Source organism: Phalangium opilio, unplaced genomic scaffold (genome assembly GCF_054372755.1).
Source record: "Phalangium opilio isolate 3A_F unplaced genomic scaffold, DU_Popi_V2 ptg000209l_1, whole genome shotgun sequence".
Taxonomy (NCBI): domain Eukaryota; kingdom Metazoa; phylum Arthropoda; class Arachnida; order Opiliones; family Phalangiidae; genus Phalangium; species Phalangium opilio.
The window spans coordinates 13,112,501-13,135,333 of NW_028324217.1; the positions used below are offsets into that span (position 1 = coordinate 13,112,501).

Consider the following 22,833-nt stretch of genomic DNA (forward strand, 5'->3'; position numbering starts at 1 on the left):
CTTAGGAACAAGGCGTTCCGTTGGCTTTTCCACTTTTTTTCCTCTTTTAAATTTTAATAGATATGAAAAAAGCAAACATGTTATCTTTTTGTTATTGTTTTAAAAAGATGAAGGTTAATTTGTCTCACTTAATTTAAATTCGAATTATTAACTAGCACTCTCGGCAACGGCCATATAACGTTGAAAACACCGGTTCTCGTCCGATCACCGAAGTTAAGCAGGGTCGAGCGCAGTCACTACTTGGGAACACTGCGTGCCGGTGGCTTTTTCACTTTTGTTTCCTCTTAAATTCCACCAGATATGAAAAAACAAACATATCTTCTTTTTGTTATTGTTTTATAAAGATGAAGGTTAATTAAATTCAAATTATTAACTAGCACTCTCGGCAACGGCCATATCACGCTTAATACACCGGTTATCGTCCGATCCCCGAAGTTAAGCAGCGTCGAGCGCAGTCAGAACTTGGGAGGGAGACCACTTAGGAACACTGCGTGCCGTTGGATTTTTCACTTTTTTTTCCTCTTTTAAATTCCAATAGATATGAATAAAAGCAAACATATTTTCTTTTGGTTATTGTTTTAAAAAGATGAAGGTTAATTTGTCTCACTTAATTTAAATTCGAATTATTAACTAGCACTCTCGGCAACGGCCATATAACGTTGAAAACACCGGTTCTCTTCCGATCACCGAAGTTAAGCAGGGTCGAGCGCAGTCACTACTTGGGAACACTGCGTGCCGGTGGCTTTTTCACTTTTGTTTCCTCTTAAATTCCACCAGATATGAAAAAACAAACATATCTTCTTTTTGTTATTGTTTTATAAAGATGAAGGTTAATTAAATTCAAATTATTAACTAGCACTCTCGGCAACGGCCATATCACACTTAATACACCGGTTGTCGTCCGATCCCCGAAGTTAAGCATTGTCGAACGCAGTCAGTACTTGGGAGGGAGACCACTTAGGAACATGGCGTGCCGTTGGCTTTTTCATTTTTTTTTCCTCTTTTAAATTTTAATAGATATGAAAAAAGCAAACATGTTTTCTTTTTGTTATTATTTTAAAAAGATGAAGGTTAATTTGTCTCACTTAATTTAAATTCGAATTATTAACTAGCACTCTCCGCAACGGCCATATCACACTGAAAACACCGGTTCTCGTCCGATCACCGAAGTTAAGCAGCGTCGAGCGCAGTCAGTACTCGGGAACACTGCGTGCCGTTGGCTTTTTCACTTTTGTTTCCTCTTAAATTCCACCAGATATGAAAAAACAAACATATCTTCTTTTTGTTATTGTTTTATAAAGATGAAGGTTAATTAAATTCAAATTATTAACTAGCACTCTCGGCAACGGCCATATCACGCTGAAAACACCGGTTCTCGTCCGATCACCGAAGTTAAACAGCGTCGAGCGCAGTCAGTACTTGGGAGGGAGACCACTTAGGAATAAGGCGTTCCGTTGGCTTTTTCACTTTTTTTCCTCTTTTAAATTTTAATAGATATGAAAAAAGCAAACATGTTATCTTTTTGTTATTGTTTTAAAAAGATGAAGGTTAATTTGTCTCACTTAATTTAAATTCGAATTATTAACTAGCACTCTCGGCAACGGCCATATAACGTTGAAAACACCGCTTCTCGTCCGATCACCGAAGTTAAGCAGGGTCGAGCGCAGTCACTACTTGGGAACACTGCGTGCCGGTGGCTTTTTCACTTTTGTTTCCTCTTAAATTCCACCAGATATGAAAAAACAAACATATCTTCTTTTTGTTATTGTTTTATAAAGATGAAGGTTAATTAAATTCAAATTATTAACTAGCTCTCTCGGCAACGGCCATATCACGCTTAATACACCGGTTGTCGTCCGATCCCCGAAGTTAAGCAGCGTTGAGCGCAGTCAGAACTTGGGAGGGAGACCACTTAGGAACATGGCGTGCCGTTGGCTTTTTAATTTTTTTTTTCCTCTTTTAAATTTTAATAGATATGAAAAAAGAAAACATGTTTTCTTTTTGTTATTATTTTAAAAAGATGAAGGTTAATTTGTCTCACTTAATTTAAATTCGAATTATTATCTAACACTCTCGGCAACGCCATATCACGCTGAAAACACCGGTTCTCGTCCGATAACCGAAGTTAAACAGCGTCGAGCGCAGTCAGTACTTGGGAACACTGCGTGCCGTTTGCTTTTTCACTTTTGTTTCCTCTTAAATTCCACCAGATATGAAAAAAAATTTATCTTCTTTTTGTTATTGTTTTATAAAGATGAAGGTTAATTAAATTCAAATTATTAACTAGCACTCTCGGCAACGGCCATATTACGCTTAATACATCGGTTATCGTCCGATCACCGAAGTTAAGCAGCGTCGAACGCAGTCAGTACTTGGGAGGGAGACCACTTAGGAACAAGGCGTGCCGTTGGCTTTTTCACTTTTTTTTCCTCTTTTAAATTTTAATAGATATGAAAAAAGCAAACATGTTTTCTTTTTGTTATTGTTTTAAAAAGATGAAGGTTAATTTGTCTCACTTAATTTAAATTCGAATTATTAACTAGCACTCTCCGCAACGGCCATATCACACTGAAAACACCGGTTCTCGTCCGATCACCGAAGTTAAGCAGGGTCGAGCGCAGTCAGATTTTGGGAGGGAGACCACTTAGGAACACTGCGTGCCGTTGGCTTTTTCACTTTTTTTTCCTCTTTTAAATTCCAATAGATATGAAAAAAAGCAAACATATTTTCTTTTTGTTATTGTTTTAAAAAGATGAAGGTTAATTTGTCTCACTTAATTTAAATTCGAATTATTAACTAGCACTCTCGGCAACGGCCATATAACGTTGAAAACACCGGTTCTCGTCCGATCACCGAAGTTAACCAGGGTCGAGCGCAGTCACTACTTGGGAACACTGCGTGCCGGTGGCTTTTTCACTTTTGTTTCCTCTTAAATTCCACCAGATATGAAAAAACAAACATATCTTCTTTTTGTTATTGTTTTATAAAGATGAAGGTTAATTAAATTCAAATTATTAACTAGCACTCTCGGCAACGGCCATATTACGCTTAATACATCGGTTATCGTCCGATCACCGAAGTTAAGCAGCGTCGAACGCAGTCAGTACTTGGGAGGGAGACCACTTAGGAACAAGGCGTGCCGTTGGCTTTTTCACTTTTTTTTCCTCTTTTAAATTTTAATAGATATGAAAAAAGCAAACATGTTTTCTTTTTGTTATTGTTTTAAAAAGATGAAGGTTAATTTGTCTCACTTAATTTAAATTCGAATTATTAACTAGCACTCTCCGCAACGGCCATATCACACTGAAAACACCGGTTCTCGTCCGATCACCGAAGTTAAGCAGGGTCGAGCGCAGTCAGATTTTGGGAGGGAGACCACTTAGGAACACTGCGTGCCGTTGGCTTTTTCACTTTTTTTTCCTCTTTTAAATTCCAATAGATATGAAAAAAAGCAAACATATTTTCTTTTTGTTATTGTTTTAAAAAGATGGTTAATTTGTCTCACTTAATTTAAATTCGAATTATTATCTATCACTCTCGGCAACGGCCATATCACGCTGAAAACACCGGTTCTCGTCCGATCACCGAAGTTAAACAGCGTCGAGCGCAGTCAGTACTTGGGAGGGAGACCACTTAGGAACAAGGCGTTCCGTTGGCTTTTCCACTTTTTTTCCTCTTTTAAATTTTAATAGATATGAAAAAAGCAAACATGTCATCTTTTTGTTATTGTTTTAAAAAGATGAAGGTTAATTTGTCTCACTTAATTTAAATTCGAATTATTAACTAGCACTCTCGGCAACGGCCATATAACGTTGAAAACACCGGTTCTCGTCCGATCACCGAAGTTAACCAGGGTCGAGCGCAGTCACTACTTGGGAACACTGCGTGCCGGTGGCTTTTTCACTTTTGTTTCCTCTTAAATTCCACCAGATATGAAAAAACAAACATATCTTCTTTTTGTTATTGTTTTATAAAGATGAAGGTTAATTAAATTCAAATTATTAACTAGCACTCTCGGCAACGGCCATATCACGCTTAATACACCGGTTATCGTCCGATCCCCGAAGTTAAGCAGCGTCGAGCGCAGTCAGAACTTGGGAGGGAGACCACTTAGGAACACTGCGTGCCGTTGGATTTTTCACTTTTTTTTCCTCTTTTAAATTCCAATAGATATGAATAAAAGCAAACATATTTTCTTTTGGTTATTGTTTTAAAAAGATGAAGGTTAATTTGTCTCACTTAGTTTAAATTCGAATTAATAACTAGCACTCTCCGCAACGGCCATATCACACTGAAAAACCGGGTCACGTCCGATCACCGAAGTTAAGCAGCGTCGAGCGCAGTCAGTACTTGGGAACACTGCGTGCCGTTGGCTTTTTCACTTTTGTTTCCTCTTAAATTCCACCAGATATGAAAAAACAAACATATCTTCTTTTTGTTATTGTTTTATAAAGATGAAGGTTAATTAAATTCAAATTATTAACTAGCACTGTCGGCAACGGCCATATCACGCTTAATACACCGGTTATCGTCCGATCCCCGAAGTTAAGCAGCGTCGAGCGCAGTCAGAACTTGGGAGGGAGACCACTTAGGAACATGGCGTGCCGTTGGCTTTTTCATTTTTTTTTCCTCTTTTAAATTTTATTAGATATTAAAAAAGCAAACATGTTTTCTCTTTGTTATTATTTTAAAAAGATGAAGGTTAATTTGTCTCACTTAATTTAAATTCGAATTATTATCTAACACTCTCGGCAACGCCATATCACGCTGAAAACACCGGTTCTCGTCCGATAACCGAAGTTAAACAGCGTCGAGCGCAGTCAGTACTTGGGAACACTGCGTGCCGTTGGCTTTTTCACTTTTGTTTCCTCTTAAATTCCACCAGATATGAAAAAACAAACATATCTTCTTTTTGTTATTGTTTTATAAAGATGAAGGTTAATTCAATTCAAATTATTAACTAGCACTCTCGGCAACGGCCATATCACGCTTAATACACCGGTTATCGTCCGATCCCCGAAGTTAAGCAGCGTCGAGCGCAGTCAGAACTTGGGAGGGAGACCACTTAGGAACATGGCGTGCCGTTGGCTTTTTCATTTTTTTTCCTCTTTTAAATTTTATTAGATATTAAAAAAGCAAACATGTTTTCTCTTTGTTATTATTTTAAAAAGATGAAGGTTAATTTGTCTCACTTAATTTAAATTCGAATTATTATCTAACACTCTCGGCAACGCCATATCACGCTGAAAACACCGGTTCTCGTCCGATAACCGAAGTTAAACAGCGTCGAGCGCAGTCAGTACTTGGGAACACTGCGTGCCGTTGGCTTTTTCACTTTTGTTTCCTCTTAAATTCCACCAGATATGAAAAAACAAACATATCTTCTTTTTGTTATTGTTTTATAAAGATGAAGGTTAATTAAATTCAAATTATTAACTAGCACTCTCGGCAACGGCCATATCACGCTTAATACACCGGTTATCGTCCAATCCCCGAAGTTAAGCAGCGTCGAGCGCAGTCAGAACTTGGGAGGGAGACCACTTAGGAACACTGCGTGCCGTTGGATTTTTCACTTTTTTTTCCTCTTTTAAATTCCAATAGATATGAATAAAAGCAAACATATTTTCTTTTGGTTATTGTTTTAAAAAGATGAAGGTTAATTTGTCTCACTTAATTTAAATTCGAATTAATAACTAGCACTCTCCGCAACGGCCATATCACACTGAAAAACCGGGTCACGTCCGATCACCGAAGTTAAGCAGCGTCGAGCGCAGTCAGTACTTGGGAACACTGCGTGCCGTTGGCTTTTTCACTTTTGTTTCCTCTTAAATTCCACCAGATATGAAAAAACAAACATATCTTCTTTTTGTTATTGTTTTATAAAGATGAAGGTTAATTAAATTCAAATTATTAACTAGCACTGTCGGCAACGGCCATATCACGCTTAATACACCGGTTATCGTCCGATCCCCGAAGTTAAGCAGCGTCGAGCGCAGTCAGAACTTGGGAGGGAGACCACTTAGGAACATGGCGTGCCGTTGGCTTTTTCATTTTTTTTCCTCTTTTAAATTTTATTAGATATTAAAAAAGCAAACATGTTTTCTCTTTGTTATTATTTTAAAAAGATGAAGGTTAATTTGTCTCACTTAATTTAAATTCGAATTATTATCTAACACTCTCGGCAACGCCATATCACGCTGAAAACACCGGTTCTCGTCCGATAACCGAAGTTAAACAGCGTCGAGCGCAGTCAGTACTTGGGAACACTGCGTGCCGTTGGCTTTTTCACTTTTGTTTCCTCTTAAATTCCACCAGATATGAAAAAACCAACATATCTTCTTTTTGTTATTGTTTTATAAAGATGAAGGTTAATTCAATTCAAATTATTAACTAGCACTCTCGGCAAGGGCCATATCACGCTTAATACACCGGTTATCGTCCGATCCCCGAAGTTAAGCAGCGTCGAGCGCAGTCAGAACTTGGGAGGGAGACCACTTAGGAACATGGCGTGCCGTTGGCTTTTTCATTTTTTTTTCCTCTTTTAAATTTTATTAGATATTAAAAAAGCAAACATGTTTTCTCTTTGTTATTATTTTAAAAAGATGAAGGTTAATTTGTCTCACTTAATTTAAATTCGAATTATTATCTAACACTCTCGGCAACGCCATATCACGCTGAAAACACCGGTTCTCGTCCGATAACCGAAGTTAAACAGCGTCGAGCGCAGTCAGTACTTGGGAACACTGCGTGCCGTTGGCTTTTTCACTTTTGTTTCCTCTTAAATTCCACCAGATATGAAAAAACAAACATATCTTCTTTTTGTTATTGTTTTATAAAGATGAAGGTTAATTAAATTCAAATTATTAACTAGCACTCTCGGCAACGGCCATATCACGCTTAATACACCGGTTATCGTCCGATCCCCGAAGTTAAGCAGCGTCGAGCGCAGTCAGAACTTGGGAGGGAGACCACTTAGGAACATGGCGTGCCGTTGGCTTTTTCATTTTTTTTTCCTCTTTTAAATTTTATTAGATATTAAACAAGTTGGGAAAACCAAAATATGACCTCTCCGAGTCAAGACGACTACTTACAAACTTATTTACCCAGATATGGAAATGTTTCTTAAGTTAAAATGTATGAAATATTAAAGCAGTATACAAAGCATAGCAAATATACTGTAAATCAGACGACATTTTACATCCAATAATGATATACTTGTACACATTAAAATCATCCGATGGGGGAGAAACGGGAAATGAAGAGATAAAACCTAGATAAAACTTTGGAGGGATACTACCTTTACGTGTTTGTAAAGGCCCAATTTTCTACTCCTCAACTGTATGCCCTCTATGTTCAAAGCCATATTCACAACAGGGTTGCCATATAAACACTATCCTCTCGTTTCACTTCAACGATTTTCTTAGTTTGTCAACATGACTGTTAACGTTACATAACACCAAAGCTTATTTGTGGCTACACACACTAAAAGTATATGCGTACCATAAAAAGCATGAAAACACGAAGCTATTATCCGATAACGATCAGACCTTTCACAGGTCTGGGCTGCGTTCAGCAGAGCTCACCAAAAAAGACAGCGGATTTTGGAAATGTTTACCGGTGAGCTCTGTCATCATAGCTTCTCTCCGGTCATCGGCGTTTTATAAATGACGCTAGCGCAATAAAGCGTGCAAGGTACCAAGGCTTAACAAAAATTGTATGATAACATATTTATAGAGATAGATAACAACTTTTATAATTAAAATTAGAAACAAGCATATCTCTCAAAATTCTCGCGTGATCAACTGGTTTCACGCCAATTAAATAGCTATAGTCCCACAGAGCTATTTGTATTAATTCATCCATGGTTTCTTCGCCAAGCTGAGAACTACACGTTTTACGTCACGTTATCCAAAAAGCCGACTATTTTCTTTGAAGACCGCGCTAGCTCAGCGCTAAGCACCGTGACGTCAAAATTCAAAAACAAAATCCCGTTATGTAGGACACTGTTAACAGCGCTGGGCTCTGCTGAACGCGGCCCAGATTTCCACCATGATTATAATATCTAAGCCTAAAGTGTACTTAACTTTCGGCTCACTCTGAACCGTTAATGTCTCTGCATTACAGAAACGAAATCCAAACCAAAGCGTTTACTTTTTGGTTCACTAGGCCTATTGTCAAATTAAAGTTCATTTGACCAACATAGTACCATTGTACTTGTATTCACTTTAGAAAGGATTATGCTATAAACAGATGTAGTATAGCTTAGGTAATATATAAACATCCATTTTAAATAATAATATTAAAAAACATTTTTGGAATATCAAAATGAAATAGAGCTTTAAAGCTACAAAAGTACTAAATGCATCATAATTACGAAAAGTATTTCCACATATTCACTTTATATTAAGGATAAAGGGAATATTATGGTTCTGTAGGATTCCTTTACACATCAAAACAAAACGAACTTCTAACGCAGCGCACTACTGTAACCACGGACGGACACACACAGACAAAAGCATAGACTGCTTTTTAACTCTTTCCGTATTAATTTTGAATTGAGAAACAAGATTATCTTAAATATTAAAATGAATATAATTAATATTTAATATTTTCTTCGCTAGTTATTCGCCTTATTGAACGTTACATCGTTTTAAAAAAGAACAATTAAACATTCTTGAGAGACTTGACTAATATTGGCGTTTGAAATGAAGCATACGCCGGTTGCTTCGCCTTATTCAAATAGGTAGTATATAAGGGTGTCGAACTACAGTTAAAAGCAAGAACAACCGCAATTGCGAAAACCTATCGTGGACAACCCACCCTAGGGAGTCTAGACGTTTCTCGTAACCCTAGCTGATCGCCGCGAATGTCTTAAACCAAACGATGACGATGGAGTAGAAGCCAGGTGTGCAGACTGGTGTCCATGTGGGATGGACAAAAACAAAGACCAGAAGATGGTGGTGTAGAAGCCAGGTGTACAGACTGGTGTCCATGTGGTATGGACAAAAACAAAGACCAGAAGATGGTGGTGTTAGAAGCCAGTGTGTACAGACTGGTGTCCATGTGGGATGGACAATGACCAGAAGATGGTGGTGTTAGAAGCCAGTAAGTACAGACTGGTGTCCATGTGCGATGGACAAAAACGAAGACCAGAAGATGGTGGTGATTAGAAGCCAGTATGTACAGACTGGTGTCCGTGTGGAATGGGCAAAGACCAGAAGATGGTGGTGATTAGAAGCCAGTATGTACAGACTGGTGTCCGTGTGGAATGGACAACGACCAGAAGATGGTGATGTGAGAACTCCAGTAAAGGAGCCATTTCCGTGACTGTGAAAGCAGTTCGGAAATGGCGAACACGTTTGCTCCGATTTGGAAACTGCGAACGCGGTCACGTGGGTGTAACAACAGACAGACAGACAGACAGACAGACACACACGTCGAAATTAGAACCTCTCCGTGACATACGTCACTCGGAGAGGTAAAAAGCAAACATGTTTTCTCTTTGTTATTATTTTAAAAAGATGAAGGTTAATTTGTCTCACTTAATTTAAATTCGAATTATTATCTAACACTCTCGGCAACGCCATATCACGCTGAAAACACCGGTTCTCGTCCGATAACCAAAGTTAAACAGCGTCGAGCGCAGTCAGTACTTGGGAACACTGCGTGACGTTGGCTTTTTCACTTTTGTTTCCTCTTAAATTCCACCAGATATGAAAAAACAAACATATCTTCTTTTTGTTATTGTTTTATAAAGATGAAGGATAATTAAATTCAAATTATTAACTAGCACTCTCGGCAACGGCCATATCACGCTTAATACACCGGTTATCGACCGATCCCTTAAGTTAAGCAGCGTCGAGGGCAGTCAGTACTTGGGAGGGAGACCACTTAGGAACATGGCGTGCCGTTGGCTTTTTCATTTTTTTTTCCTCTTTTAAATTTTAATAGATATGAAAAAAGCAAACATGTTTTCTTTTTGTTATTATTTTAAAAAGATGAAGGTTAATTTGTCTCACTTAATTTAAATTCGAATTATTATCTAACACTCTCGGCAACGCCATATCACGCTGAAAACACCGGTTCTCGTCCGATCACCGAAGTTAAACAGCGTCGAGCGCAGTCAGTACTTGGGAACACTGCGTGCCGTTGGCTTTTTCACTTTTGTTTCCTCTTAAATTCCACCAGATATGAAAAAACAAACATATCTTCTTTTTGTTATTGTTTTATAAAGATGAAGGTTAATTAAATTCAAATTATTAACTAGCACTCTCGGCAACGGCCATATCACGCTTAATACACCGGTTATCGTCCGATCCCCGAAGTTAAGCAGCGTCGAGCGCAGTCAGAACTTGGGAGGGAGACCACTTAGGAACATGGCGTGCCGTTGGCTTTTTCATTTTTTTTTTCCTCTTTTAAATTTTATTAGATATTAAAAAAGCAAACATGTTTTCTCTTTGTTATTATTTTAAAAAGATGAAGGTTAATTTGTCTCACTTAATTTAAATTCGAATTATTATCTAACACTCTCGGCAACGCCATATCACGCTGAAAACACCGGTTCTCGTCCGATAACCGAAGTTAAACAGCGTCGAGCGCAGTCAGTACTTGGAAACACTGCGTGCCGTTGGCTTTTTCACTTTTGTTTCCTCTTAAATTCCACCAGATATGAAAAAACAAACATATCTTCTTTTTGTTATTGTTTTATAAAGATGAAAGATAATTAAATTCAAATTATTAACTAGCACTCTCGGCAACGGCCATATCACGCTTAATACACCGGTTATCGTCCGATCCCCGTAGTTAAGCAGCGTCGAGCGCAGTCAGATCTTGGGAGGGAGACCACTTAGGAACACTGCGTGCCGTTGGATTTTTCACTTTTTTTTCCTCTTTTAAATTCCAGTAGATATGAATAAAAGCAAACATATTTTCTTTTTGTTATTGTTTTAAAAAGATGAAGGTTAATTTGTCTCACTTAATTTAAATTCGAATTATTATCTAACACTCTCGGCAACGCCATATCACGCTGAAAACACCGGTTCTCGTCCGATCACCGAAGTTAAACAGCGTCGAGCGCAGTCAGTACTTGGGAACACTGCATGCCGTTGGCTTTTTCACTTTCGTTTCCTCTTAAATTCCACCAGATATGAAAAAACAAACATATCTTCTTTTTGTTATTGTTTTATAAAGATGAAGGTTAATTAAATTCAAATTATTAACTAGCACTCTCGGCAACGGCCATATCACGCTTAATACACCGGTTATCGTCCGATCCCCGAAGTTAAGCAGCGTCGAGCGCAGTCAGAACTTGGGAGGGAGACCACTTAGGAACATGGCGTGCCGTTGGCTTTTTCATTTTTTTTTCCTCTTTTAAATTTTATTAGATATTAAAAAAGCAAACATGTTATCTTTTTGTTATTGTTTTGAAAAGATGAAGGTTAATTTGTCTCACTTAATTTAAATTCGAATTATTAACTAGCACTCTCGGCAACGGCCATATAACGTTGAAAACACCGGTTCTCGTCCGATCACCGAAGTTAAGCAGGGTCGAGCGCAATCAGTACTAGGGAGGGAGACCACTTAGCAACACTGCGTGCCGTTGGCTTTTTCACTTTTTTTTCCACTTTTAAATTTTAATAGATATGAAAAAAGCAAACATGATTTCTTTTTTTTTATTGTTTTAATAAGATGAAGGTTAAATTGTCTCACCTTATTTAAATTCGAATTATTATCTAACACTCTCGGCAACGTCCATAACACGCTGAAAACACCGGTTCTCGACCGATCACCGAAGTTAAACAGCGTCGAGCGCAATCAGTACTAGGGAGGGAGACCACTTAGCAACACTGCATGTCGTTGGCTTTTTCACTTTTTTTTCCACTTTTAAATTTTAATAGATATGAAAAAAGCAAACATGATTTCTTTTTGTTATTGTTTTAAAAAGATGAAGGTTAATTTGTCTCACTTAATTTAAATTCGAATTATTATCTAGCACTCTCGGCAACGGCCATATCACGCTGAAAACACCGGTTCTCGTCCGATCACCGAAGTTAAACAGCGTCGAGCGCAGTCAGTACTTGGGAACACTGCGTGCCGTTGGCTTTTTCACTTTTGTTTCCTCTTAAATTCCACCAGATATGAAAAAACAAACATATCTTCTTTTTGTTATTGTTTTATAAAGATGAAGGTTAATTAAATTCAAATTATTAACTAGCACTCTCGGCAACGGCCATATCACGCTTAATACACCGGTTATCGTCCGATCACCGAAGTTAAGCAGCGTCGAGCGCAGTCAGTACTTGGGAGGGAGACCAGTTAGGAACAAGGCGTGCCGTTGGCTTTTTCACTCTTTTTCCTCTTTTAAATTTTAATAGATATGAAAAAAGCAAACATGTTTTCTTTTTGTTATTGTTTTAAAAGATGAAGGTTAATTTGTCTCACTTAATTTAAATTCGAATTATTAACAAGCACTCTCGGCAGTGGCCATATCACGCTGAAAACACCGGTTCTCGTCCGATCACCGAAGTTAAGCAGCGTCGAGCGCAGTCAGTACTTGGAAACACTGCGTGACGTTGGCTTTTTTACTTTTATTTCCTATTTAAATTCCACCAGATATGAAAAAAGCAAACATATCTTCTTTTTGATATTGTTTAATAAAGATGAAGGTTAATTAAACTCAAATTATTAAATAGCACTCTCGGCAACGGCCGTATCACGCTGAAAACACCGGTTCTCGTCCGATCACCGAAGTTAATCAACGTCGAGCGCAGTCAGTACTTGGGAGGGAGACCACTTAGCAACACTGCGTGCCGTTGGCTTTATCACTTTTTTCCACTTTTAAGTTTTAATAGATATTAAAAAAGCAAACATATCTTCTTTTTGTTATTGTTTTATAAAGATGAAGGTTAATTAAATTCAAATTATTAACTAGCACTCTCGGCAACGGCCATATCACGCTTAATACACCGGTTATCGTCCGATCACCGAAGTTAAGCAGCGTCGAGCTCAGTCAGTACTTGGGAACACTGCGTGCCGTTGGCTTTTTCACTTTTGTTTCCTCTTAATTTCCACCAGATATGAAAAAAAACATATCTTCTTTTTGTTATTGTTTTATAAAGATGAAGGTTAATTAAATTCAAATTATTAACTAGCACTCTCGGCAACGGCCATATTACGCTTAATACACCGGTTATCGTCCGATCACCGAAGTTAAGCAGCGTCGAGCGCAGTCAGTACTTGGGAGGGAGACCACTTAGCAACACTGCGTGCCGTTGGCTTTATCACTTTTTTTTCCACTTTTAAATTTTAATAGATATGAAAAAAGCAAACATGTTATCTTTTTGTTATTGTTTTGAAAAGATGAAGGTTAATTTGTCTCACTTAATTTAAATTCGAATTATTATCTAACACTCTCGGCAACGTCCATAACACGCTGAAAACACCGGTTCTCGACCGATCACCGAAGTTAAACAGCGTCGAGCGCAATCAGTACTAGGGAGGGAGACCACTTAGCAACACTGCATGTCGTTGGCTTTTTCACTTTTTTTTTCCACTTTTAAATTTTAATAGATATGAAAAAAGCAAACATGATTTCTTTTTGTTATTGTTTTAAAAAGATGAAGGTTAATTTGTCTCACTTAATTTAAATTCGAATTATTATCTAGCACTCTCGGCAACGGCCATATCACGCTGAAAACACCGGTTCTCGTCCGATCACCGAAGTTAAACAGCGTCGAGCGCAGTCAGTACTTGGAAACACTGCGTGACGTTGGCTTTTTTACTTTTATTTCCTATTTAAATTCCACCAGATATGAAAAAAGCAAACATATCTTTTTTTTGATATTGTTTAATAAAGATGAAGGTTAATTAAACTCAAATTATTAAATAGCACTCTCGGCAACGGCCGTATCACGCTGAAAACACCGGTTCTCGTCCGATCACCGAAGTTAATCAACGTCGAGCGCAGTCAGTACTTGGGAGGGAGACCACTTAGCAACACTGCGTGCCGTTGGCTTTATCACTTTTTTTCCACTTTTAAGTTTTAATAGATATTAAAAAAGCAAACATATCTTCTTTTTGTTATTGTTTTATAAAGATGAAGGTTAATTAAATTCAAATTATTAACTAGCACTCTCGGCAACGGCCATATCACGCTTAATACACCGGTTATCGTCCGATCACCGAAGTTAAGCAGCGTCGAGCTCAGTCAGTACTTGGGAGGGAGGCCACTTAGGAACAAGGCGTGCCGTTGGCTTTTTCACTTTTTTTTCCTCTTTTAAATTTTAATAGATATGAAAAAAGCAAACATGATTTCTTTTTGTTATTGTTTTAAAAAGATGAAGGTTAATTTGTCTCACTTAATTTAAATTCGAATTATTATCTAGCACTCTCGGCAACGGCCATATCACGCTGAAAACACCGGTTCTCGTCCGATCACCGAAGTTAAACAGCGTCGAGCGCAGTCAGTACTTGGGAACACTGCGTGCCGTTGGCTTTTTCACTTTTGTTTCCTCTTAAATTCCACCAGATATGAAAAAACAAACATATCTTCTTTTTGTTTTTGTTTTATAAAGATGAAGGTTAATTAAATTCAAATTATTAACTAGCACTCTCGGCAACGGCCATATCACGCTTAATACACCGGTTATCGTCCGATCACCGAAGTTAAGCAGCGTCGAGCGCAGTCAGTACTTGGGAGGGAGACCAGTTAGGAACAAGGCGTGCCGTTGGCTTTTTCACTTTTTTTCCTCTTTTAAATTTTAATAGATATGAAAAAAGCAAACATGTTTTCTTTTTGTTATTGTTTTAAAAGATGAAGGTTAAATTGTCTCACTTAATTTAAATTCGAATTATTAACAAGCACTCTCGGCAGTGGCCATATCACGCTGAAAACACCGGTTCTCGTCCGATCACCGAAGTTAAGCAGCGTCGAGCGCAGTCAGTACTTGGAAACACTGCGTGACGTTGGCTTTTTTACTTTTATTTCCTATTTAAATTCCACCAGATATGAAAAAAGCAAACATATCTTCTTTTTGATATTGTTTAATAAAGGTGAAGGTTAATTAAACTCAAATTATTAAATAGCACTCTCGGCAACGGCCATATCACGCTGAAAACACCGGTTCTCGTCCGATCACCGAAGTTAATCAACGTCGAGCGCAGTCAGTACTTGGGAGGGAGACCACTTAGCAACACTGCGTGCCGTTGGCTTTATCACTTTTTTTCCACTTTTAAGTTTTAATAGATATTAAAAAAGCAAACATATCTTCTTTTTGTTATTGTTTTATAAAGATGAAGGTTAATTAAATTCAAATTATTAACTAGCACTCTCGGCAACGGCCATATCACGCTTAATACACCGGTTATCGTCCGATCACCGAAGTTAAGCAGCGTCGAGCTCAGTCAGTACTTGGGAGGGAGGCCACTTAGGAACAAGGCGTGCCGTTGGCTTTTTCACTTTTTTTTCCTCTTTTAAATTTTAATAGATATGAAAAAAGCAAACATGATTTCTTTTTGTTATTGTTTTAAAAAGATGAAGGTGAATTTGTCTCACTTAATTTAAATTCGAATTATTATCTAGCACTCTCGGCAACGGCCATATAACGCTGAAAACACCGGTTCTCGTCCGATCACCGAAGTTAAACAGCGTCGAGCGCAGTCAGTACTTGGGAACACTGCGTGCCGTTGGCTTTTTCACTTTTGTTTCCTCTTAAATTCCACCAGATATGAAAAAACAAACATATCTTCTTTTTGTTTTTGTTTTATAAAGATGAAGGTTAATTAAATTCAAATTATTAACTAGCACTCTCGGCAACGGCCATATCACGCTTAATACACCGGTTATCGTCCGATCACCGAAGTTAAGCAGCGTCGAGCGCAGTCAGTACTTGGGAGGGAGACCAGTTAGGAACAAGGCGTGCCGTTGGCTTTTTCACTTTTTTTCCTCTTTAAATTTTAATAGATATGAAAAAAGCAAACATGTTTTCTTTTTGTTATTGTTTTAAAAGATGAAGGTTAATTTGTCTCACTTAATTTAAATTCGAATTATTAACAAGCACTCTCGGCAGTGGCCATATCACGCTGAAAACACCGGTTCTCGTCCGATCACCGAAGTTAAGCAGCGTCGAGCGCAGTCAGTACTTGGAAACACTGCGTGACGTTGGCTTTTTTACTTTTATTTCCTATTTAAATTCCACCAGATATGAAAAAAGCAAACATATCTTCTTTTTGATATTGTTTAATAAAGATGAAGGTTAATTAAACTCAAATTATTAAATAGCACTCTCGGCAACGGCCATATCACGCTGAAAACACCGGTTCTCGTCCGATCACCGAAGTTAATCAACGTCGAGCGCAGTCAGTACTTGGGAGGGAGACCACTTAGCAACACTGCGTGCCGTTGGCTTTTTCACTTTTTTTCCTCTTTTAAATTTTAATAGATATGAAAAAAGCAAACATGTTTTCTTTTTGTTATTCTTTTAAAAGATGAAGGTTAATTTGTCTCACTTAATTTAAATTCGAATTATTAACAAGCACTCTCGGCAGTGGCCATATCACGCTGAAAACACCGGTTCTCGTCCGATCACCGAAGTTAAGCAGCGTCGAGCGCAGTCAGTACTTGGAAACACTGCGTGACGTTGGCTTTTTTACTTTTATTTCCTATTTAAATTCCACCAGATATGAAAAAAGCAAACATATCTTCTTTTTGATATTGTTTAATAAAGATGAAGGTTAATTAAACTCAAATTATTAAATAGCACTCTCGGCAACGGCCATATCACGCTGAAAACACCGGTTCTCGTCCGATCACCGAAGTTAAGCAGCGTCGAGCGCAGTCAGAACTTGGGAGGGAGACCACTTAGGAACACTGCGTGCCGTTGGCTTTTTCACTTTTTTTTCCACTTTTAAATTTTAATAGATATGAAAAAAGCAAACATGATTTCTTTTTGTTATTGTTTTAAAAAGATGAAGGTTAATTTGTCTCACTTAATTTAAATTCGAATTATTATCTAGCACTCTCGGCAACGGCCATATCACGCTGAAAACACCGGTTCTCGTCCGATCACCGAAGTTAAACAGCGTCGAGCGCAGTCAGTACTTGGGAACACTGCGTGCCGTTGGCTTTTTCACTTTTGTTTCCTCTTAAATTCTACCAGATATGAAAAAACAAACATATCTTCTTTTTGTTATTGTTTTATAAAGATGAAGGTTAATTAAATTCAAATTATTAACTAGCACTCTCGGCAACGGCCATATCACGCTTAATACACCGGTTATCGTCCGGTCACCGAAGTTAAGCAGCGTCGAGCGCAGTCAGTACTTGGGAGGGAGACCAGTTAGGAACAAGGCGTGCCGTTGGCTTTTTCACTTTTTTTCCTCTTTTAAATTTTAATAGATTTGAAAAAAGCAAACATGATTTCTTTTTGTTATTGTTTTAAAAAGATGAAGGTTAATTTGTCTCACTTAATTTAAATTCGAATTATTATCTAGCACTCTCGGCAACGGCCATATCACGCTGAAAACACCGGTTCTCGTCCGATCACCGAAGTTAAACAGCGTCGAGCGCAGTCAGTACTTGGGAACACTGCGTGCCGTTGGCTTTTTCACTTTTGTTTCCTCTTAAATTCCACCAGATATGAAAAAACAAACATATCTTCTTTTTGTTATTGTTTTATAAAGATGAAGGTTAATTAAATTCAAATTATTAACTAGCACTCTCGGCAACGGCCATATCACGCTTAATACACCGGTTATCGTCCGATCACCGAAGTTAAGCAGCGTCGAGCGCAGTCAGTACTTGGGAGGGAGACCAGTTAGGAACAAGGCGTGCCGTTGGCTTTTTCACTTTTTTTCCTCTTTTAAATTTTAATAGATATGAAAAAAGCAAACATGTTTTCTTTTTGTTATGGTTTTAAAAGATGAAGGTTAATTTGTCTCACTTAATTTAAATTCGAATTATTAACAAGCACTCTCGGCAGTGGCCATATCACGCTGAAAACACCGGTTCTCGTCCGATCACCGAAGTTAAGCAGCGTCGAGCGCAGTCAGTACTTGGAAACACTGCGTGACGTTGGCTTTTTTACTTTTATTTCCTATTTAAATTCCACCAGATATGAAAAAAGCAAACATATCTTCTTTTTGATATTGTTTAATAAAGATGAAGGTTAATTAAACTCAAATTATTAAATAGCACTCTCGGCAACGGCCATATCACGCTGAAAACACCGGTTCTCGTCCGATCACCGAAGTTAATCAACGTCGAGCGCAGTCAGTACTTGGGAGGGACACCACTTAGCAACACTGCGTGCCGTTGGCTTTATCACTTTTTTTTCCACTTTTAAATTTTAATAGATATGAAAAAAGCAAACATGTTTTCGTTTTGTTATTGTTTTATAAAGATGAAGGTTAATTAAATTCAAATTATTAACTAGCACTCTCGGCAACGGCCATATCACGCTTAATACACCGGTTATCGTCCGATCACTGAAGTTAAGCAGCGTCGAGCTCAGTCAGTACTTTGGAGGGAGACCACTTAGGAACAAGGCGTGCCGTTGGCTTTTTCACTTTTTTTTTCCTCTTTTAAATTTTAATAGATATGAAAAAAGCAAACATGATTTCTTTTTGTTATTGTTTTAAAAAGATGAAGGTGAATTTGTCTCACTTAATTTAAATTCGAATTATTAACTAGCACTCTCCGCAACGGCCATATCACGCTGAAAACACCGGTTCTCGTCCGATCACCGAAGTTAAACAGCGTCGAGCGCAGTCAGTACTTGGGAACACTGCGTGCCGTTGGCTTTTTCACTTTTGTTTCCTCTTAAATTCCACCAGATATGAAAAAACAAACATATCTTCCTTTTGTTATTGTTTTATAAAGATGAAGGTTAATTAAATTCAAATTTCTAACTAACACGCTTGGCAACGGCCATATCACGCTGAATACACCGGTTATCGTCCGATCACCGAAGTTAAGCAGCGTCGAGCGCAGTCAGAACTTGGGAGGGAGACCACTTAGGAACACTGCGTGCCGTTGGCTTTTTCACTTTTTTTTTTCACTTTTAAATTTTAATAGATATGAAAAAAGCAAACATGTATTCGTTTTGTTATTGTTTTATAAAGATGAAGGTTAATTAAATTCAAATTTCTAACTAACACGCTTGGCAACGGCCATATCACGCTGAATACACCGGTTATCGTCCGATCACCGAAGTTAAGCAGCGTCGAGCGCAGTCAGAACTTGGGAGGGAGACCACTTAGGAACACTGCGTGCCGTTGGCTTTTTGACTTTTTTTTTCACTTTTAAATTTTAATAGATATGAAAAAAGCAAACATGATTTCTTTTTGTTATTGTTTTAAAAAGATGAAGGTTAATTTGTCTCACTTAATTTAAATTCGAATTATTATCTAGCACTCTCGGCAACGGCCATATCACGCTGAAAACACCGGTTCTCGTCCGATCACCGAAGTTAAACAGCGTCGAGCGCAGTCAGTACTTGGGAACACTGCGTGCCGTTGGCTTTTTCACTTTTGTTTCCTCTTAAATTCTACCAGATATGAAAAAACAAACATATCTTCTTTTTGTTATTGTTTTATAAAGATGAAGGTTAATTAAATTCAAATTATTAACTAGCACTCTCGGCAACGGCCATATCACGCTTAATACACCGGTTATCGTCCGGTCACCGAAGTTAAGCAGCGTCGAGCGCAGTCAGTACTTGGGAGGGAGACCAGTTAGGAACAAGGCGTGCCGTTGGCTTTTTCACTTTTTTTCCTCTTTTAAATTTTAATAGATTTGAAAAAAGCAAACATGATTTCTTTTTGTTATTGTTTTAAAAAGATGAAGGTTAATTTGTCTCACTTAATTTAAATTCGAATTATTATCTAGCACTCTCGGCAACGGCCATATCACGCTGAAAACACCGGTTCTCGTCCGATCACCGAAGTTAAACAGCGTCGAGCGCAGTCAGTACTTGGGAACACTGCGTGCCGTTGGCTTTTTCACTTTTGTTTCCTCTTAAATTCCACCAGATATGAAAAAACAAACATATCTTCTTTTTGTTATTGTTTTATAAAGATGAAGGTTAATTAAATTCAAATTATTAACTAGCACTCTCGGCAACGGCCATATCACGCTTAATACACCGGTTATCGTCCGATCACCGAAGTTAAGCAGCGTCGAGCGCAGTCAGTACTTGGGAGGGAGACCAGTTAGGAACAAGGCGTGCCGTTGGCTTTTTCACTTTTTTTCCTCTTTTAAATTTTAATAGATATGAAAAAAGCAAACATGTTTTCTTTTTGTTATGGTTTTAAAAGATGAAGGTTAATTTGTCTCACTTAATTTAAATTCGAATTATTAACAAGCACTCTCGGCAGTGGCCATATCACGCTGAAAACACCGGTTCTCGTCCGATCACCGAAGTTAAGCAGCGTCGAGCGCAGTCAGTACTTGGAAACACTGCGTGACGTTGGCTTTTTTACTTTTATTTCCTATTTAAATTCCACCAGATATGAAAAAAGCAAACATATCTTCTTTTTGATATTGTTTAATAAAGATGAAGGTTAATTAAACTCAAATTATTAAATAGCACTCTCGGCAACGGCCATATCACGCTGAAAACACCGGTTCTCGTCCGATCACCGAAGTTAATCAACGTCGAGCGCAGTCAGTACTTGGGAGGGACACCACTTAGCAACACTGCGTGCCGTTGGCTTTATCACTTTTTTTTCCACTTTTAAATTTTAATAGATATGAAAAAAGCAAACATGTTTTCGTTTTGTTATTGTTTTATAAAGATGAAGGTTAATTAAATTCAAATTATTAACTAGCACTCTCGGCAACGGCCATATCACGCTTAATACACCGGTTATCGTCCGATCACTGAAGTTAAGCAGCGTCGAGCTCAGTCAGTACTTTGGAGGGAGACCACTTAGGAACAAGGCGTGCCGTTGGCTTTTTCACTTTTTTTTTCCTCTTTTAAATTTTAATAGATATGAAAAAAGCAAACATGATTTCTTTTTGTTATTGTTTTAAAAAGATGAAGGTGAATTTGTCTCACTTAATTTAAATTCGAATTATTAACTAGCACTCACAGCAACGGCCATATCACGCTGAAAACACCGGTTCTCGTCCGATCACCGAAGTTAAGCAGCGTCGAGCGCAGTCAGTACTTGGAAACACTGCGTGACGTTGGCTTTTTCACTTTTATTTCCTATTTAAATTCCACCAGATATGAAAAAAGCAAACATATCTTCTTTTTGATATTGTTTTATAAAGATGAAGGTTAATTAAATTCAAATTATTAAATGGCACTCTCGGCAACGGCCATATCACGCTGAAAACACCGGTTCTCGTGCGATCACCGAATTTAAGCAGCGTCGAGCGCAGTCAGTACTTGGGAGGGAGACCACTTACGAACACTTCGTGCCTTTGGCTTTTTCACTTTTTTACCTATTTTAAATTTTAATAGATATGAAAAAAGCAAACATGTTTCTTTTTATTATTGTTTTAAAAAGATGAAGGTTAATTTGTCTCACTTAATTTAAATTCGAATTATTAACTAGCACTCTAGGCAACGGCCATATCACGCTGAAAACACCGGTTCTAGTCCAATCACCGAAGTTAAGCAGCGTCGAGTGCAGTCAGTACTTGGAAACACTGCGTGACGTTGACTTTTTCACTTTTATTTCCTATTTTAATTCCACCAGGTATGAAAAAAGCAAACATATCTTCTTTTTGATATTGTTTTATAACGATGAAGGTTAATTATATTCAAATTTTTAAATAGCACTCTCGGCAACGGCCATATCACGCTGAAAACACCGGTTATCGTCCGATCACCGAAGTTAAGCAGCGTCGAGCGCAGTCAGTACTTGGGAGGGAGACCACTTAAGAACACTGCGTGCCGTTGGCTTTTTCACTTTTTTTCCCTCTTTTTAATTCCAATAGATATGAAAAAAGCAAACATATTTTCTTTTTGTTATTGTTTTAAAAACATGAAGGTTAATTTGTCTCACTTAATTTAAATTCGAATTATTAAATAGCGCTCTCGGCAACGGCCATATCACGCTGAAAACACCGGTTCTCGTCCGATCACCGAAGTTAAACAGCGTCGAGCGCAGTCAGTACTTGGGAACACTGCGTGCCGTTGGCTTTTTCACTTTTGTTTCCTCTTAAATTCCACCAGATATGAAAAAAGCAAACATATCTTCTTTTTGTTATTGTTTTATAAAGATGAAGGTTAATTAAATTCAAATTATTAACTAGCACTCTCGGCAACGGCCATATCACGCTTAATACACCGGTTATCGTCCGATCACCGAAGTTAAGCAGCGTCGAGCTCAGTCAGTACTTGGGAGGGAGACCACTTAGGAACAAGGCGTGCCGTTGGCTTTTTCACTTTTTTTTCCTCTTTTAAATTTTAATAGATATGAAAAAAGCAAACATGATTTCTTTTTGTTATTGTTTTAAAAAGATGAAGGTTAATTTGTCTCACTTAATTTAAATTCGAATTATTAACTAGCACTCTCCGCAACGGCCATATAACGCTGAAAACACCGGTTCTCGTCCGATCACCGAAGTTAAACAGCGTCGAGCGCAGTCAGTACTTGGGAACACTGCGTGCCGTTGGCTTTTTCACTTTTGTTTCCTCTTTAATTCCACCAGATATGAAAAAACAAACATATCTTCCTTTTGTTATTGTTTTATAAAGATGAAGGTTAATTAAATTCAAATTTCTAACTAACACGCTTGGCAACGGCCATATCACGCTGAATAACTAGATTTAAAAAGACTATAAAATCACTAATATTAGAAAAAAATAATAAAACCTTTAC

General features: G+C 37.9%; 56 pseudogenes; all 56 read left to right on the forward strand.

Annotated features, from left to right (window-relative positions):
- Window positions 1-26, forward strand: part of LOC149620069 (5S ribosomal RNA) — a 119-nt pseudogene extending 93 nt beyond the window's left edge.
- A 358-nt stretch (window positions 27-384) lies between these two features.
- LOC149620070 (5S ribosomal RNA) lies at window positions 385-503 on the forward strand (annotated as a pseudogene).
- A 616-nt stretch (window positions 504-1,119) lies between these two features.
- LOC149620071 (5S ribosomal RNA) lies at window positions 1,120-1,222 on the forward strand (annotated as a pseudogene).
- Window positions 1,223-1,341: 119 nt separating this feature from the next.
- On the forward strand, window positions 1,342-1,460 carry LOC149620072 (5S ribosomal RNA; annotated as a pseudogene).
- Window positions 1,461-1,818: 358 nt separating this feature from the next.
- On the forward strand, window positions 1,819-1,937 carry LOC149620073 (5S ribosomal RNA; annotated as a pseudogene).
- A 357-nt stretch (window positions 1,938-2,294) lies between these two features.
- LOC149620074 (5S ribosomal RNA) lies at window positions 2,295-2,413 on the forward strand (annotated as a pseudogene).
- Window positions 2,414-2,550: 137 nt separating this feature from the next.
- On the forward strand, window positions 2,551-2,669 carry LOC149620075 (5S ribosomal RNA; annotated as a pseudogene).
- Window positions 2,670-3,029: 360 nt separating this feature from the next.
- Window positions 3,030-3,148, forward strand: LOC149620076 (5S ribosomal RNA; annotated as a pseudogene).
- Window positions 3,149-3,285: 137 nt separating this feature from the next.
- On the forward strand, window positions 3,286-3,404 carry LOC149620077 (5S ribosomal RNA; annotated as a pseudogene).
- A 135-nt stretch (window positions 3,405-3,539) lies between these two features.
- LOC149620078 (5S ribosomal RNA) lies at window positions 3,540-3,658 on the forward strand (annotated as a pseudogene).
- Window positions 3,659-4,016: 358 nt separating this feature from the next.
- On the forward strand, window positions 4,017-4,135 carry LOC149620079 (5S ribosomal RNA; annotated as a pseudogene).
- A 359-nt stretch (window positions 4,136-4,494) lies between these two features.
- Window positions 4,495-4,613, forward strand: LOC149620080 (5S ribosomal RNA; annotated as a pseudogene).
- Window positions 4,614-4,971: 358 nt separating this feature from the next.
- LOC149620081 (5S ribosomal RNA) lies at window positions 4,972-5,090 on the forward strand (annotated as a pseudogene).
- A 357-nt stretch (window positions 5,091-5,447) lies between these two features.
- Window positions 5,448-5,566, forward strand: LOC149620082 (5S ribosomal RNA; annotated as a pseudogene).
- Window positions 5,567-5,925: 359 nt separating this feature from the next.
- Window positions 5,926-6,044, forward strand: LOC149620083 (5S ribosomal RNA; annotated as a pseudogene).
- An 834-nt stretch (window positions 6,045-6,878) lies between these two features.
- LOC149620084 (5S ribosomal RNA) lies at window positions 6,879-6,997 on the forward strand (annotated as a pseudogene).
- A 3,277-nt stretch (window positions 6,998-10,274) lies between these two features.
- Window positions 10,275-10,393, forward strand: LOC149620085 (5S ribosomal RNA; annotated as a pseudogene).
- Window positions 10,394-11,230: 837 nt separating this feature from the next.
- LOC149620086 (5S ribosomal RNA) lies at window positions 11,231-11,349 on the forward strand (annotated as a pseudogene).
- A 137-nt stretch (window positions 11,350-11,486) lies between these two features.
- LOC149620087 (5S ribosomal RNA) lies at window positions 11,487-11,605 on the forward strand (annotated as a pseudogene).
- Window positions 11,606-11,743: 138 nt separating this feature from the next.
- Window positions 11,744-11,862, forward strand: LOC149620088 (5S ribosomal RNA; annotated as a pseudogene).
- Window positions 11,863-11,999: 137 nt separating this feature from the next.
- Window positions 12,000-12,102, forward strand: LOC149620089 (5S ribosomal RNA; annotated as a pseudogene).
- Window positions 12,103-12,221: 119 nt separating this feature from the next.
- Window positions 12,222-12,340, forward strand: LOC149620090 (5S ribosomal RNA; annotated as a pseudogene).
- Window positions 12,341-12,699: 359 nt separating this feature from the next.
- LOC149620091 (5S ribosomal RNA) lies at window positions 12,700-12,818 on the forward strand (annotated as a pseudogene).
- Window positions 12,819-13,158: 340 nt separating this feature from the next.
- On the forward strand, window positions 13,159-13,277 carry LOC149620092 (5S ribosomal RNA; annotated as a pseudogene).
- A 137-nt stretch (window positions 13,278-13,414) lies between these two features.
- Window positions 13,415-13,533, forward strand: LOC149620093 (5S ribosomal RNA; annotated as a pseudogene).
- A 138-nt stretch (window positions 13,534-13,671) lies between these two features.
- Window positions 13,672-13,774, forward strand: LOC149620094 (5S ribosomal RNA; annotated as a pseudogene).
- Window positions 13,775-13,895: 121 nt separating this feature from the next.
- LOC149620095 (5S ribosomal RNA) lies at window positions 13,896-14,014 on the forward strand (annotated as a pseudogene).
- Window positions 14,015-14,135: 121 nt separating this feature from the next.
- LOC149620096 (5S ribosomal RNA) lies at window positions 14,136-14,254 on the forward strand (annotated as a pseudogene).
- A 137-nt stretch (window positions 14,255-14,391) lies between these two features.
- Window positions 14,392-14,494, forward strand: LOC149620097 (5S ribosomal RNA; annotated as a pseudogene).
- Window positions 14,495-14,613: 119 nt separating this feature from the next.
- On the forward strand, window positions 14,614-14,732 carry LOC149620098 (5S ribosomal RNA; annotated as a pseudogene).
- A 359-nt stretch (window positions 14,733-15,091) lies between these two features.
- Window positions 15,092-15,210, forward strand: LOC149620099 (5S ribosomal RNA; annotated as a pseudogene).
- A 121-nt stretch (window positions 15,211-15,331) lies between these two features.
- LOC149620100 (5S ribosomal RNA) lies at window positions 15,332-15,450 on the forward strand (annotated as a pseudogene).
- Window positions 15,451-15,587: 137 nt separating this feature from the next.
- Window positions 15,588-15,690, forward strand: LOC149620101 (5S ribosomal RNA; annotated as a pseudogene).
- Window positions 15,691-15,809: 119 nt separating this feature from the next.
- Window positions 15,810-15,928, forward strand: LOC149620102 (5S ribosomal RNA; annotated as a pseudogene).
- Window positions 15,929-16,286: 358 nt separating this feature from the next.
- LOC149620103 (5S ribosomal RNA) lies at window positions 16,287-16,405 on the forward strand (annotated as a pseudogene).
- Window positions 16,406-16,764: 359 nt separating this feature from the next.
- LOC149620104 (5S ribosomal RNA) lies at window positions 16,765-16,883 on the forward strand (annotated as a pseudogene).
- Window positions 16,884-17,020: 137 nt separating this feature from the next.
- LOC149620105 (5S ribosomal RNA) lies at window positions 17,021-17,123 on the forward strand (annotated as a pseudogene).
- A 119-nt stretch (window positions 17,124-17,242) lies between these two features.
- Window positions 17,243-17,361, forward strand: LOC149620106 (5S ribosomal RNA; annotated as a pseudogene).
- Window positions 17,362-17,497: 136 nt separating this feature from the next.
- On the forward strand, window positions 17,498-17,600 carry LOC149620107 (5S ribosomal RNA; annotated as a pseudogene).
- A 119-nt stretch (window positions 17,601-17,719) lies between these two features.
- LOC149620108 (5S ribosomal RNA) lies at window positions 17,720-17,838 on the forward strand (annotated as a pseudogene).
- A 359-nt stretch (window positions 17,839-18,197) lies between these two features.
- On the forward strand, window positions 18,198-18,316 carry LOC149620109 (5S ribosomal RNA; annotated as a pseudogene).
- Window positions 18,317-18,438: 122 nt separating this feature from the next.
- LOC149620110 (5S ribosomal RNA) lies at window positions 18,439-18,557 on the forward strand (annotated as a pseudogene).
- A 138-nt stretch (window positions 18,558-18,695) lies between these two features.
- On the forward strand, window positions 18,696-18,798 carry LOC149620111 (5S ribosomal RNA; annotated as a pseudogene).
- A 119-nt stretch (window positions 18,799-18,917) lies between these two features.
- LOC149620112 (5S ribosomal RNA) lies at window positions 18,918-19,036 on the forward strand (annotated as a pseudogene).
- A 123-nt stretch (window positions 19,037-19,159) lies between these two features.
- LOC149620113 (5S ribosomal RNA) lies at window positions 19,160-19,278 on the forward strand (annotated as a pseudogene).
- Window positions 19,279-19,415: 137 nt separating this feature from the next.
- On the forward strand, window positions 19,416-19,518 carry LOC149620114 (5S ribosomal RNA; annotated as a pseudogene).
- Window positions 19,519-19,637: 119 nt separating this feature from the next.
- Window positions 19,638-19,756, forward strand: LOC149620115 (5S ribosomal RNA; annotated as a pseudogene).
- A 136-nt stretch (window positions 19,757-19,892) lies between these two features.
- On the forward strand, window positions 19,893-19,995 carry LOC149620116 (5S ribosomal RNA; annotated as a pseudogene).
- Window positions 19,996-20,114: 119 nt separating this feature from the next.
- Window positions 20,115-20,233, forward strand: LOC149620117 (5S ribosomal RNA; annotated as a pseudogene).
- A 359-nt stretch (window positions 20,234-20,592) lies between these two features.
- Window positions 20,593-20,711, forward strand: LOC149620118 (5S ribosomal RNA; annotated as a pseudogene).
- A 122-nt stretch (window positions 20,712-20,833) lies between these two features.
- Window positions 20,834-20,952, forward strand: LOC149620119 (5S ribosomal RNA; annotated as a pseudogene).
- A 362-nt stretch (window positions 20,953-21,314) lies between these two features.
- LOC149620120 (5S ribosomal RNA) lies at window positions 21,315-21,433 on the forward strand (annotated as a pseudogene).
- A 359-nt stretch (window positions 21,434-21,792) lies between these two features.
- LOC149620121 (5S ribosomal RNA) lies at window positions 21,793-21,911 on the forward strand (annotated as a pseudogene).
- A 137-nt stretch (window positions 21,912-22,048) lies between these two features.
- LOC149620122 (5S ribosomal RNA) lies at window positions 22,049-22,151 on the forward strand (annotated as a pseudogene).
- Window positions 22,152-22,271: 120 nt separating this feature from the next.
- Window positions 22,272-22,390, forward strand: LOC149620123 (5S ribosomal RNA; annotated as a pseudogene).
- Window positions 22,391-22,527: 137 nt separating this feature from the next.
- On the forward strand, window positions 22,528-22,630 carry LOC149620124 (5S ribosomal RNA; annotated as a pseudogene).
- Window positions 22,631-22,833: the final 203 nt, after the last annotated feature.